The 13,220-nt window shown below is 36.8% G+C and overlaps 1 protein-coding gene across 3 annotated transcripts in view; it reads left to right on the forward strand.

The window, feature by feature from the left end:
• Positions 1–8,170, forward strand: part of ankrd50 (ankyrin repeat domain 50) — a 62,347-nt gene extending 54,177 nt beyond the window's left edge. The window contains exons 6-8 of one of the 3 annotated variants that reach the window (XR_013818183.1): positions 6,704–6,869; positions 7,337–7,398; positions 7,487–7,887. The gene's annotated coding sequence lies outside the window, so the exon portion shown is untranslated. Of the gene's footprint in view, positions 1–6,703 lie in introns of all 3 variants that reach the window. The other 2 variants (XM_079839015.1, XM_079839016.1) reach the window with 2 other exon arrangements.
• Positions 8,171–13,220: the final 5,050 nt, after the last annotated feature.

Raw genomic sequence — 13,220 nt, forward strand, 5'->3', positions numbered from 1 at the left:
TTTCAAAAATATATGTGCTCATTAATGTATATTTACTTCTTTCAAGTAATAAAGTATTCTCTTAAGTTTATAATATGCCATTGTAAACACATACGGGTGAGGGTTTGAATGCCGGTCGCCATGTTGCTCCTCCATCTTGAAAGTACATTAGCCAAAGAGGGACATTCCCGTAAATTCAAGCTTGGCCTTTGGCGTTTTAACACTCGATGGCTCCGTGTCTAATGTGGACGAGGTCGAACTGGAAGCCATGTTAATCTTGGACTAAATCGGCCACCGTAGAGTTAAAACGAAATCGGAATTGAGAGGAACAGAAACTAATATTCACTGGATGGTCATATACAAGTTCACCACTAGATGGGGGAAAATATCACACAGTGTAGCATTTATGAGAACTATTCTGTGATTTTGTGCGCAGTTATTCAGATAATTGTGGATCTTTTTGCACAACTGTTAAAAACTATTTTATCTGATGGAACATAAAACTTGAAGAATAATATTATTTGGTATTATTATTTATATTTATTGTTAAAAATATTTTAGTTTTTTTATGTAACTTAATAAAAGTTTGATTATTCTATTGGTTCGTTATTTTTTCATTTCAGATCCATTAAATTCAAGCAATTTTTATATATTAGTATACGTTTTTAAAAGAAGCCATTTTCGGCTTCAGTTTCGGTTTTCGGCAAAATGCTTTCTAAATTTTCGGTTTCGTTTTCGGCCCAGAATTTTCATTTCGGTGCATCACTAGTCTTAACCCTTTTGCAGTACGATCACACCGGTTTTATCAGTCTTTTATCAGCTCTTGTCGTATACAACAACTATTCAGTGTTTTCAAACGCGTAATGTTTATTTTAGATTTCAGACATTTAAATACACATACAGTCAAACCAAATTACACGATTAATCGCAATTGAACCACAATCGCGATTTGGGTTATGTGCGATTATGAAAGCGAAAATGGAGTAAACGCTGCTCCGTCTGAAAGCACTGCGAGTTTGAGTCGTTTATTATAACGTGCGTTTGAAAAAACAACATCTTCGCAAACTAGTAATACGTTGTCCAACAAAATACAACGTTTAATAATAGTCAGTCGAGTGTTTGTGAGCTGATATGGCTTCTCTTCACAGAATGAGGCAGACGATGCATTATTTTATAGTCATCTATACAGTAATAAAGTCTATGTCGATCAGCACTGCATACTTTATTATTATGAAAATACCTGAGAAGGCTTGAAGAACTCAAATACACCATATCTTGATGTTTATTGTCGTCATATTTAATCAAAATCTTCTTTTTATTCAGCTCTGCTAACTTACACAGCGCTAGCTTCACATTAGGGATTTCCTGAAAGCTATTGAGGGAAATGAGGAGTTTCTGTATGTATGAAACTTTTGGGCCAAAAATAAGAAAATAATACTTCTAAATAAATTTAAATGACAATCTATATGTTTTTCTTCAATGTACAGGAGTTTTAATCCCCACAGTGGATGCATAAGAGGCTCATATTTCATATTAAAGACTTTACGAAATTAATATCACAGATAAAAAGCACAGATTTTTATTATAATAATATAATTTTTTTACAATAAATCCTTAGACCTTTCTAATGATTTTTTAGTCATAGTCTGTCTGCATACTAACCGGTAACCCAGCATTTTTTTTTAAAAAACGTTTTCTTTAAAATATAAATATTACTATTATTATATTGTTATATTTATTCTTAAATACTCTATTTTTGTTAATGTAATAGTAACATTTCTTATTTTGTTAAATATTTTTATTTAGCATAATAATAATTATTATTAGTCATATTAATATATAAACACAAAATGTTATGCATACTTTTCATTTGTAAAAATTAAAAAGAAAATAAAAATCGCATTTTAAATCGCAATTTTAACCTGAATAATCGCAATTACATATTTCCCCCGAATCGTGCAGCCCTAATGAGCAATTAAAGAAAAACACGTCAGCAAAACAAGCTCAGGTCAAAGTGTCTGAATCATTTTGATCAATTTTACTGGTACTGTATGAAGAATTGTTGGGTATAATATGTCAGAGTTTACTTTATTTTGCTCTCCTCGCTTACATAAATGAACTATAGTGTCGGAATCATTTCTAGTTTGACTGGAATATAACATTTAGAGTTAGATACACATTGTGTAAGTAACTTTAAAGTTTACTCTATTCTTCTCCCAGTTCACCGGCCACTTACTTTCATGTATTTCGGGAGAAGTGGATGAATTCACGTGTTGTAAATCCAATAGATCCGATTCTCTGAACTGATATGAGGACATGAACACACAAACATCATCTCCAGAGCCACTGAGAGTCACTTTATGAGCTTTTTACCGTCTTATTTGAGAAAAACACACAGAAACTCAAAGGTCTTCACAGCAACCCGTCAAAATAAAAGTCTTGACAAATACATCACTGTACAGTAGAATTTAGATACGTCTCAATGTAATAATAATACTAACACTAATGTAATAATAATACATTATCAAAACTTAATTTTTTAAGTAATAAATTACAAATGTTCTTCATGTTTTAATTTTAACCGTATAAAGCTCAGTTTGTTTGTTCAATTTAAAGATCAATTAAATGAATGTCTTTTGTCTTCAGTTGATTACCAGAAAATACGCAACACATCATTTGTGGGAAATCTTTTCATAGAAATGAAATTAAAAAGAAAAACTATTTACTAGTAAATATTACAGTAAACAAACATTAGGCAGCTCTGTTATAATGTCAATCACACTTCTATAAATCACTTAAAGGTTCTTTACAGTTATTGATGTAAACATCCCTAAAGTACCGAAAAAAGGTACCGATACCGGTTAAAATGTGAATGGTTCCCAACCCTAGTAACCATGGAAACACGTTCTAACTAATATTAATAACTTCAACTAGTGGGTCAGCGAGAATATATTAAACTTACGTGTGAAAGGGTTAAAGCACATTTGCAACTCGCATTAACCGTATTATTAAATTGTCATGTAGATTTACAGTTTATTATTGCGTAAAGCTTTAATTCTGTGCTGTTTATAGCATTGTGACGTTTATAAATGATTTAGAGTGTAAAGCTTTTCTCTTTAAAAAACTTCTGTGAACATAGTGGCCTCTAAGATAACCATAATACAATTATTAATGTTTTTATGTCTGTAAAGCAGCTCTAAAAGACAATAATGTCAGTCCAGTCAAATCAATAATATTGCTGAATGTTATTGAATGTATTTTATTCCTTACATAACCTGGTCTATGCTGCTAAATATCTGTGTGTTTTTTTTTTTTGCGCTTTGATTTGATTGAAGTTGGTACTTGTCCTGAAAAGTTTGAGAGCCACTCATCATGTACAGAGCATCCGGAAAGTATTCACAGCGCTTCACTTTTTCCGCATTTTGTTGTTACAGCCTTATTCCAAAATGGATTAAAGGGTTAGTTCACCAAAAAAAGAAAATAATGTCATTTATTCCTCACCCTCATGCCGTTCCACACCCGTAAGACCTCCGTTCATCAAGATATTTGTGTTAAATCTGAAGCCTCAGTGAGGCAAAGCAATTCACACTCTCAAGATCCATTAATGCACTAAACACATATTTAAATCGGTCCGTGTGAGTCCAGTGGTTCAATATTAATACTATAAAGCGATGAGATTATTTTTGGTGCGCCAAAAAAAAACGGAATAATGACTTCTATAGTGATAATCGATTTCAAAACACTGCTTCATGAAGCTTCGGAGCGGAAACGAATCAGTGAGTCAATTCAGTGATTCAGAGCGCCAAAGTCACGTGATTTCAGCAGTTTGACACGCAATCCGAATCATGAATCGACTCACTGATTCATAACGCTTCGAATCTTCATGAAGCAGTGTTTTGAAATTGGTCATCACCTATATAAGTCTATATAACCGTTATGAATCAGTGAGTTGATTCAGTGGTTCGGAGCGCCAAAGTCACGTGATTTCAGCAGTTTGACACGCTATCCGAATCATGAATCGACTCACTGATTCATAACGCTTCGAATCTACATGAAGCAGTGTTTTGAAATTGGTCATCACCTATATAAGTCTATATAACCGTTATGAATCAGTGAGTTGATTCAGTGGTTCGGAGCACCAAAGTCACGTGATTTCAGCAGTTTGACACGCGATCCGAATCATGAATCGACTCACTGATTCATAACGCTTCGAATCTTCATGAAGCAGTGTTTTCAAATTGGTTATCACCTATATAAGTCTATATAACCGTTATGAATCAGTGAGTCGATTCAGTGGTTCGGAGCGCCAAAGTCACGTGATTTCAGCAGTTTGACACGCTATCCGAATCATGAATCGACTCACTGATTCATAACGCTTCGACTCTTAATGATGCTGTGTTTTGAAATCGGTTATCACTATAAGTCGTTATTTCGTTTTTTTGGCGCACAAAAACTATTCTCGTGGCTTTATAGTATTAATATTGAACCACTGGACTCACACGGACCGATTTAAATATGTGTTTAGTGCATTAATGGATCTTGAGAGTGTGAATTGCTTTGCTTTGCCTCACTGAGGCTTCAGATTTAACACAAGTATCTTCATTTGTGTTCTGAAGATGAACGGAGATCTTACGGATGAGGAAAGGCATGAGGGTGAGGAATAAATGACATTATTTTCATTTTGTCTTTTAAGGGTCTTGAGAGTGAACTTACCCTTTAAGTAGCACCAAAACATTGCTGGTCTAGAAGTAAGAACCACTTGCGTCAGTTTACCTGGACCAGCAAGACCAACACAAACTTGTGACCGCCATTTTTGAAATGGCAGCTAATCGAGCTAATAGCTGCTCCATTGTAATCTACGTCTATGCAAATCAAGGCGAGCTGCACAAATGCGTTGGATTCGCTGTGTTTTGATGCCGATGGAGGTTCGCAAAGTCATGACACAAAAAAAAGTTTTAACTCAAAAGGTTGTTATCGTAATCTGTAGCCTACAGTGGGCAAACACATCTGCATCTGTACAGCTGTAATCTCATGAGAAACGCCATACCTGTCAAAGCTTAAAGGGTTAGTTCACCTAAAAATGTAAATTGTGTCATTAATGACTGAGCCTCATGTGGTTGGACACCCGTCAGACCTCCGTTCATCTTCAGACACAAATGAAGATATTTTAGTGTAAATCTGATGCTCTGAAAGGCCTCCATTGGCTCAACTTTACACTCTCAAGACCCTTAAAAGACACTAAAGACTAAAGTTACAAAGTCCATCTCACTACAGCGGCTCTACAATAACTTTATGAAGACGAGAATAGTTTCTGTGCGCAAAAAAACCCTAAATAACGACTTATATAGTGATGACGATTTCAAAACACGGCCTCATGAAGCTTCGAAGTGTTATGAGTCAGTGAGCCGATTCATGATTCGGATCGCGTGTCAAACCGCCAAACTGCTGAAATCACGTGACTTTGGCGATCCAAACCGCTGAATCGACTCACTGATTCATAACGCTCCGAACCGCTGAATCGACTCACTGATTCATAACGCTCCGAACCGCTGAATCGACTCACTGATTCATAATGCTCCAACATGCTGAATCGACTCACTGATTCATAACGCTTCAAACCGCTGAATCGACTCACTGATTCATAACGCTCCAAACCGCTGATTCGACTCACTGATTCATAACGCTCCAAACCGCTGAATCGACTCACTGATTCATAACGCTCCAAACCGCTGAATCAACTCACTGATTCATAACGCTCCAAACCGCTGAATCGACTCACTGATTCATAGCGCTCCAAACCGCTGAATCGACTCACTGATTCATAACGCTCCAAACCGCTGATTCGACTCACTGATTCATAACGCTTCAAACCGCTGAATCGACTCACTGATTCATAACGCTCCAAACCGCTGAATCGACTCACTGATTCATAACGCTCCAAACCGCTGATTCGACTCACTGATTCATAACGCTCCAAACCGCTGAATCGACTCACTGATTCATAACGCTTCGAAGCTTCATGAGGCCGTGTTTTGAAATCGTCATCACTATATAAGTCGTTATTTAGGTTTTTTTGCGCACAGAAACTATTCTCGTCTTCATAAAGTTATTGTAGAGCCGCTGTAGTGAGATGGACTTTGTAACTTTAGTCTTTAGTGTCTTTTAAGGGTCTTGAGAGTGTAAAGTTGAGCCAATGGAGGCCTTCCAGAGCATCAGATTTACACTAAAATATCTTCATTTGTGTCTGACGATGAACGGAGGTCTGACGGGTGTCCAACCACATGAGGGTGAGGAATTAATGACAGAATTTACATTTTTGGGTGAACTAACCCTTTAATGTTGATTGAATAGCTCATGACATCAACTGGACGTTTCGTCACCTTTGTTTCCTTGTATGTGATTGGTTTAAGCCTTTTCTGTCGCTGTGAGTGTTAAAAAAAATCGGCATCGAAAAACGGAAAAAATAAACGTTGTTTTTTCCGCCGCAGCACATTCGCGTTCGGTGTGGAAGCACTCATTACACAAACAGCTGATAAAAAAATAAAGCCATCGCGCGAATTATTCACGCGTCAAAATCGCGTCCAGTGTGAAAGGACCTCAAGGCTGTAACACAACAAAATGTGGGAAAAGTGAAGCGCTGTGAATACTTCCCGGATGTACATGTATTATCAGAAAGCCTTTAACTTCTCAAACACTGACCTGAGTGGTTTTGCTGCCGTTTCAGATCTGTCTTAATCTGTCCTTCAGGAAGAGACTGTGCCAAAGTGAACGCTTTCATCCGCAAAAGAACTTCTCCGCGGAACATCTCAAGAAGAACGAGAGAAAATGGAAGAACGGAAGGAGCGATTGAACACGCAAATGAACACTGTCGATGCTCCAGCCTTCATGTGGTGACCCTGATGCACACAGACGCTTTTAATTTAATGCATTAATATTTAATAGGCAGTGGATGCACTTTCTTCCTTTGTTTTCTTTTTTTTTGTGTATTTAGTTTGTAAGAGAGCTTACTTTAAAGAGTTTGTTTTGTCTTGAGTGCGCAAATATCACAAAGCGAAAGTCTTCAGTCTTAGTTTACTCTTCGCACATATTTATTTTGGAGAAAAGGCTGTATTGCGATTATCATGGTGCTATGTTTTAGCGTTTCATTTTTTTGTATTGTTTTCTCGCAGGCCTGAACCACAAATGTCTTATTCCGTCATTTTAGCGCTGTTTTATTTGACGCATTATTTTAGAGAAGAGTAACTCTGGCTTTACCATGCTTCATTATTTAGTCCCTGTGGGACCTGTCTTTGTTTATTTGTTTGTTTCCTCTATTTACATAATTGCATATTTAAAACGACGGACGGTGTATCGTTAGCTACAGAGTTTGGTGCTAAATGAGGAGCGACTACGAGGGTAGTTTGGACTTCTGATTATAAGGTCAGTGAAAGGTCATTGTGCTTTATACTCATGCCAAGCAGCAAACCGCAGTAATATTTGGGTTTTTTTTAAATGTATACTCCTCAAGCCAAAGTTAAAACACAGCGAGCCTCTGAAGCCGGATCTCGTGTCTCCGAGGCGGGCTGGATTTCAGACATCTGTTTGCGATGAGAGCGAGGAGACGCTCAGGAAGGCCATTTTGGGTGTAACTGCATCAGAAAGCTTGTCCTCCGAAGGATTACAGAAAGGCACTTTGGGACAAGGACACGTTTAAAGATGAAGATGAACCCTGGACAGTATTCGGAAATCTCAAGCCATCCGTTTTCCTGAGGTTTGCGTTCTCTCCTTTGTTCCGCGGTTTGAGTTTGATTGTAAATAGCTGACCGTGTACATCGAAAATGTTCACTTTATTTCCTGTATTATATATTGAAGCTGAGTTTTCTGACATATTAAAGTGCTTAATAAACATATCTGCTTTTCTGCCAAAGCAATTCATTCTCCATTTGTGCTGTTTTCGAAGCCGATCGTTGCTCGTGCTGATTTGAGAAAAGGGAAATCCCACAGCGTTGCATTGCAGGAGAGCGACCGGAGCATTGAGGTGGACTTTACACTTCTCAAATCTACTTTAAGGCAAGACACTGCAGGCAAAACCCTTGTCTTTTCAGTTTTTAGGTGTTTTGCCTCCATAACAGAGAATAACTCTTTATTTCTAGTGAGTTTTCAGCACTTATATACAACCCCAAATCAGAACAAGTTGGGACAGTAAAACGCAAAAAAAAAAAAAAATTTTACTTTGACTTGTATTTCATTGCAGACAATATGAACTAGGGATGCACGATATATCGGCAACATATCGTTATCGGCCGATAAATGATTATTTTTGATGTTATCGTTATCGGTCCAATAAGAAAATTTGACCGATATAGTCAAGCCGATAGATAATGTATTATTTCCTTCAGCTGAGACGGACGCGCTGTCCACCATGATGGGTTTGAATTGCTCTAAATATGTTTGGAATCACTTCGAAAAGGAAAATACAGTTATGTGCAACATTGGAAGCGCAAGTCTTTGATAATCTACATAAAATGATAATGAGAATAGAATAGGCTGTAAAAGAGCGTTGTGTTTCAGCGCGTTTGTTGAGGGAAGAGCGCGCCCACGGAGTTACACCTTCATGACGAGCACAGTCAAGTTCGCTTGTGCATTCACAGCCTTTTGTGCCATTGTAAGTTGTAATATTATATTTATTATTATTCTGTGTATGTAATATCATATAGGATGCGTTTGGTTAAGTTAATAAACGATGCAGTAAAGCACTTCATTGTACCGGTCTTTAGCTTCAGCGCGCGCCCACGGAGTTACACCTTCATGACGAGCACAGTCAAGTTCGCTTGTGCATTCACAGCCTTTTGTGCCATTGTAAGTTGTAATATTATATTTATTATTTTGTGTATATAATCCCATATAGGATGCGTTTGGTTGAGTTAATTAACGATGCAGTAAAGCACTTCATTGTACCGGCGCGCGCATTTCAAACAGAAATGCACAGCATTAATAACTACTGGGACTGTCCTATACATAACACTGCAATGAGAATATTTCTGTTATAAAACGTAGTGAATTCTCTGGGTTTAGTTGTTTTTCAGCGCGCTGTTGTGGGAAGCGTCAACAACGCATTCTGACCAGCACAGTCAAGTTCGCTTGTGCATTCGCGTCATTTTAAGCATATGTAGGGCCTAAGTCGTAATATTACGTTTTTGTAGTATAAACATCTGATTAAAGTCATATAGGATGTGTTTGGTTAAGTCAATAACCCGCAGTGCTTCACTGTACCGGTGATCATCTTCAGTTTCAGCGCGCGCTCTCAAACAGGGGAAGAGCATCCACAGGAGTTATAACCCTTCACCTATGCGTGATTTTGTGCTAATATAAGTTGTAATATTATATTTATTTTGTATAAATATCTGATTGTTCTCATATATGATGCGTTTAGTTGTTAATTAAACTTCTTAGCGCTTCAGTTTATGGTTGTTCGTTCATTCTCTCCAGCTTCAGCGCGCTCTCAAACAGCAACATTATTCCTAATAGACTAGACTAATATTACAGATGTTTACTATTACTGTAATATTAAACATATTTTTTTTTTCAAAAACACAGAAGCATTATTTTTTATAATTAGCACTTTTATTGTTCTCGTATCATTTCCATCAACAATATGGTTTGATTAAAACCATTTCTTTATCGTCTGTGCGGAGGTTATTTCATGCACTTGCATTCTGATTCTTTATTATGCAGCCTAAGTAATGCTGTTCAATTACTTGTTTGCATTATTTAGGTATATTATTTTTATTTTTTAGACTATATAATTTTTGGTAACATTTTACAAATAAGGTCTCATTTTATTAATGCATTAACTATCATAAACAAACAGAGAGCAATAACCTTAGTTTCTTTTAGTAATAAAATGTTTGTGTTTTGTAACAGTCCATTCACAGTTCATACCTAATGTTAAAAGACACAACTTTGGGTCTGAGTATGTTGAGATTAACATGAACTAAAATTAATAAATCCTGTTGAAGTATTGTTCATTCATTGTTGGTTAACTAATACTAACAAAAATTAAACCTTATTGTAAAGTGTTAAAAAAAAAATTGGAGTGTAAAATTAATTTGAAAAGGTAAGGAATCTCACACTGGTTCAAATAGGCTACTGTAGTGTATAGGTTTGATTTATGTTGAAGTGTTTGGGACATGGCTTTTAATGGTGAGCCTTTTGTTTTTGTAATCAGGCTCTCAGAGTTTATTAAAATTTGTATTTAGATTTATCGGCCAATATATCGGTTATCGGCTTTCAAATATTAAGAATTATCGGTTATCGGTATCGGCCAAAATGTTCATATCGGTGCATCCCTAATATGAACACAAAATATTTAATGTTTTGTCTGGTCAACTTCATGTCATTTTTAAATATGCATCCTTTCCTGTCATTCAGACCTGCAACAGATTTAAAAAAAAGGGACGTCCCTGGAAAAGATGTCTTCTTGAAGGCAGCATATTATGCTCTAAAATCTCTATGTGCTTTTCAGCATTAATGGAGCCTTCACAGAAGTGCAAGTTACCTTTGCCAAGGGCACTGACACAACCCCATACCATGACAGACCCTGGCTTTTGGTTGCTGGTAACAGTCTGGATGATCCTTTTCTTCTTTGGTCCGGAGCACACGGCGTCCATTCCTCCCAAAAAATACCTGAAATACTGCTTCATCTGACCACAGTACACGTTTCCACTGTGTGATGGTCCATCCCAGATGCCTCGAGCCCAGAGAAGTCGACAGCGCTTCTGGACACTGTTAACATAGGGCTTCCTTTTGGCACAGGACAGTTTTAACTGGCGTTTGTGGATGTAACTACGTATTGTGGTGCTTGACAAAGGTTTGCCAAAGTAGTCCTGAGCCCATGTGGTGATATCGCTTCTAGATGAATGACGATTCTTGATGCAGTGCTGTGAGGGATCGGAGATCACGGTTGTTCAGCTTAGGCTTGCGCCCTTGTCCTTTACGCACTGAAATTCCTCCAGATTCCTTGAATCTTTTAATTATGTTATGCACTGTTGAATGTGAAATATCCAAATCTCTTCCTATCTTTCTTTGAGGAACATTGTTTTTAAACATTCCAATAATTGTCTCACGTATTTGTTGGCAAACTGGCGATCCTCGGCCCATCTTTGCTCCTAAAGGATTAGACCTTTCTTGGATGCTGCTTTTGTACCAAATCATAATTACAATCACCTGTTGACATCACCTGTTTCAAATCACATCATTATTTAACCATTTTACCTCATCACTAGCCCTAAATTGCTCCTGTCCCAACTTTTTTTGAAATCTGTTGCAGGTCTGAATGACAGGAAAGGATCATATTTACAAATGACATGAAGTTGACCAGACAAAACATGACATATTTTGTGTTCATATTGTCTGCAATGAAATACAAGTCAAAGTAAATTTAGAAATCACTTTTTTCTTTTTTTCTTTTGCGTTTTCCATACTGTCCCAACTTTTTCTGATTTGGGGTTGTACATTCATATCTATATTCTGAAGATGTTTACTGAGGGGTTTGTTCATACGTCACACACCCTGATTCATATAACATGTTATTTAACCCTCTGGGGTTCTTCGGGTCAAAAAATGACCTGAAGCGTTTTATAAAAAAAATCGTAGCTTCATCGGAATGGTCCGAAACTTGGTGATTTTATTGGTACTTGGTATATGAACACCCAACAAAATTGGGGACAGGATTTGAAAAGTCTAAGTGGTCGTAAAAAAAAAAAAACACTCAGGACCTTCGGGTCCAAAATGACCCCCATAGGAAATGAACGGGAAATGGACAAAAATATGAAAATATAGAGGTTTTTTTGTGTGCATACAATCTACAAATCAGCCAGGATGCAGAAAAAAAGACTCAACAGTGAAGATCTCTAAAACATCAAGAGTGCAAAACAGACAAAAAAACTCACACACACACACACACACACACACACACACACACACACACACACACACACACACACACACACACACACACACACACACACACACACACAAAAACACAATTAGCTTTTGGAATGGCAGGCGTTAATTTGTGTGTTTGTGTGTTTTTGTGTGTATAAGTGTGTGTGTGTGTGTGTGTGAGTTTTGTAGTCTATATGATGGACTTGCTCTTTCATGGACTTCAAAAACAGAGCAACAGTCACTGCCATTATAAAGCTTGGATTAGTCAGGACTTTATTAATATAATGAGAAGAATGTCACACACACCGGAGAGTAAATCATTGGATAATTTTCATTTTTGGGTGAACTATCCCTTTAAGCGTAATCCTAAATCTTTAATGTGTTAGATAACTGTTATCCTAATGATTCACCTGTGTTTTTAATTAAATATAAATATTAGATAGAAAAACAAAACTTAGAAAACTTACTTGTTTGAGAGCACATAAATTACTCACTGCAAATAAATAAAAACTTAAACTGAAATGAAACTAAATGTAATATTTAAAAAGAATAAAAACACTAAACTAAAATGGAAACAAAAATAAAAGCGAACTCAAAAATGATCACTGGGCAACTACTGAACTGGTTATTTTTCAAAGATAATTGGAGTGCTTTTTTTAAACAATGTTTTTTTAGTATCTCTCAGTGTTTGTGTGTACAAACACACACGGCAGAAATATCACAAGACGGGATCTCTCACAGAAAGGAGCCAGCGATATCTCCAACACTTTCACACAGCAGACATATCTAGTGCTTTCAGATGATAAGCTTTTCAGAGGAAGGGATTCTTCATGACAGGTGAAGTATGACAACAACACAAGGGGAGATTTACATCCAAATATTTGCAAGTACAGTCTTAAAAATAAAGCTTCTCTGGGAAACCGAGCAGTTTTCCTCCATGAGACCGTTATCAGGGCTCCCACTCGTCCTGGAAAACCTGGAAAATTAGAGAAAATGTTAAATGTCCTGGAAAATCTTGTTGTTGTCTTGGAAAATTCTTTAAAAAAAAAGTTATTTCTTTAGCCGAGTATAAAGAGTTTATCGCTGGCCCAAACAATTAGCGCTAGTTGCAGAAAGCACATGTTCAGGAATGCTGAGTTTGATGTAGTATTTTGGATAATGACGTTAAGTCTTGTGTTGCCACTTGCAGTCGTTAGCTAATGCTAATGCTAATGCCTATACCTGCTCAAATGTATGGATGTTAACTCGTAAGCTGCTACCTAATCACATCATTTTGATATAAAGTCACATTTGTGTGTTATGAAGTCAGGATTGCA

The sequence above is a fragment of the Gobio gobio genome (assembly GCF_949357685.1).
Source record: "Gobio gobio genome assembly, chromosome: 16".
Classification (NCBI taxonomy): domain Eukaryota; kingdom Metazoa; phylum Chordata; class Actinopteri; order Cypriniformes; family Gobionidae; genus Gobio; species Gobio gobio.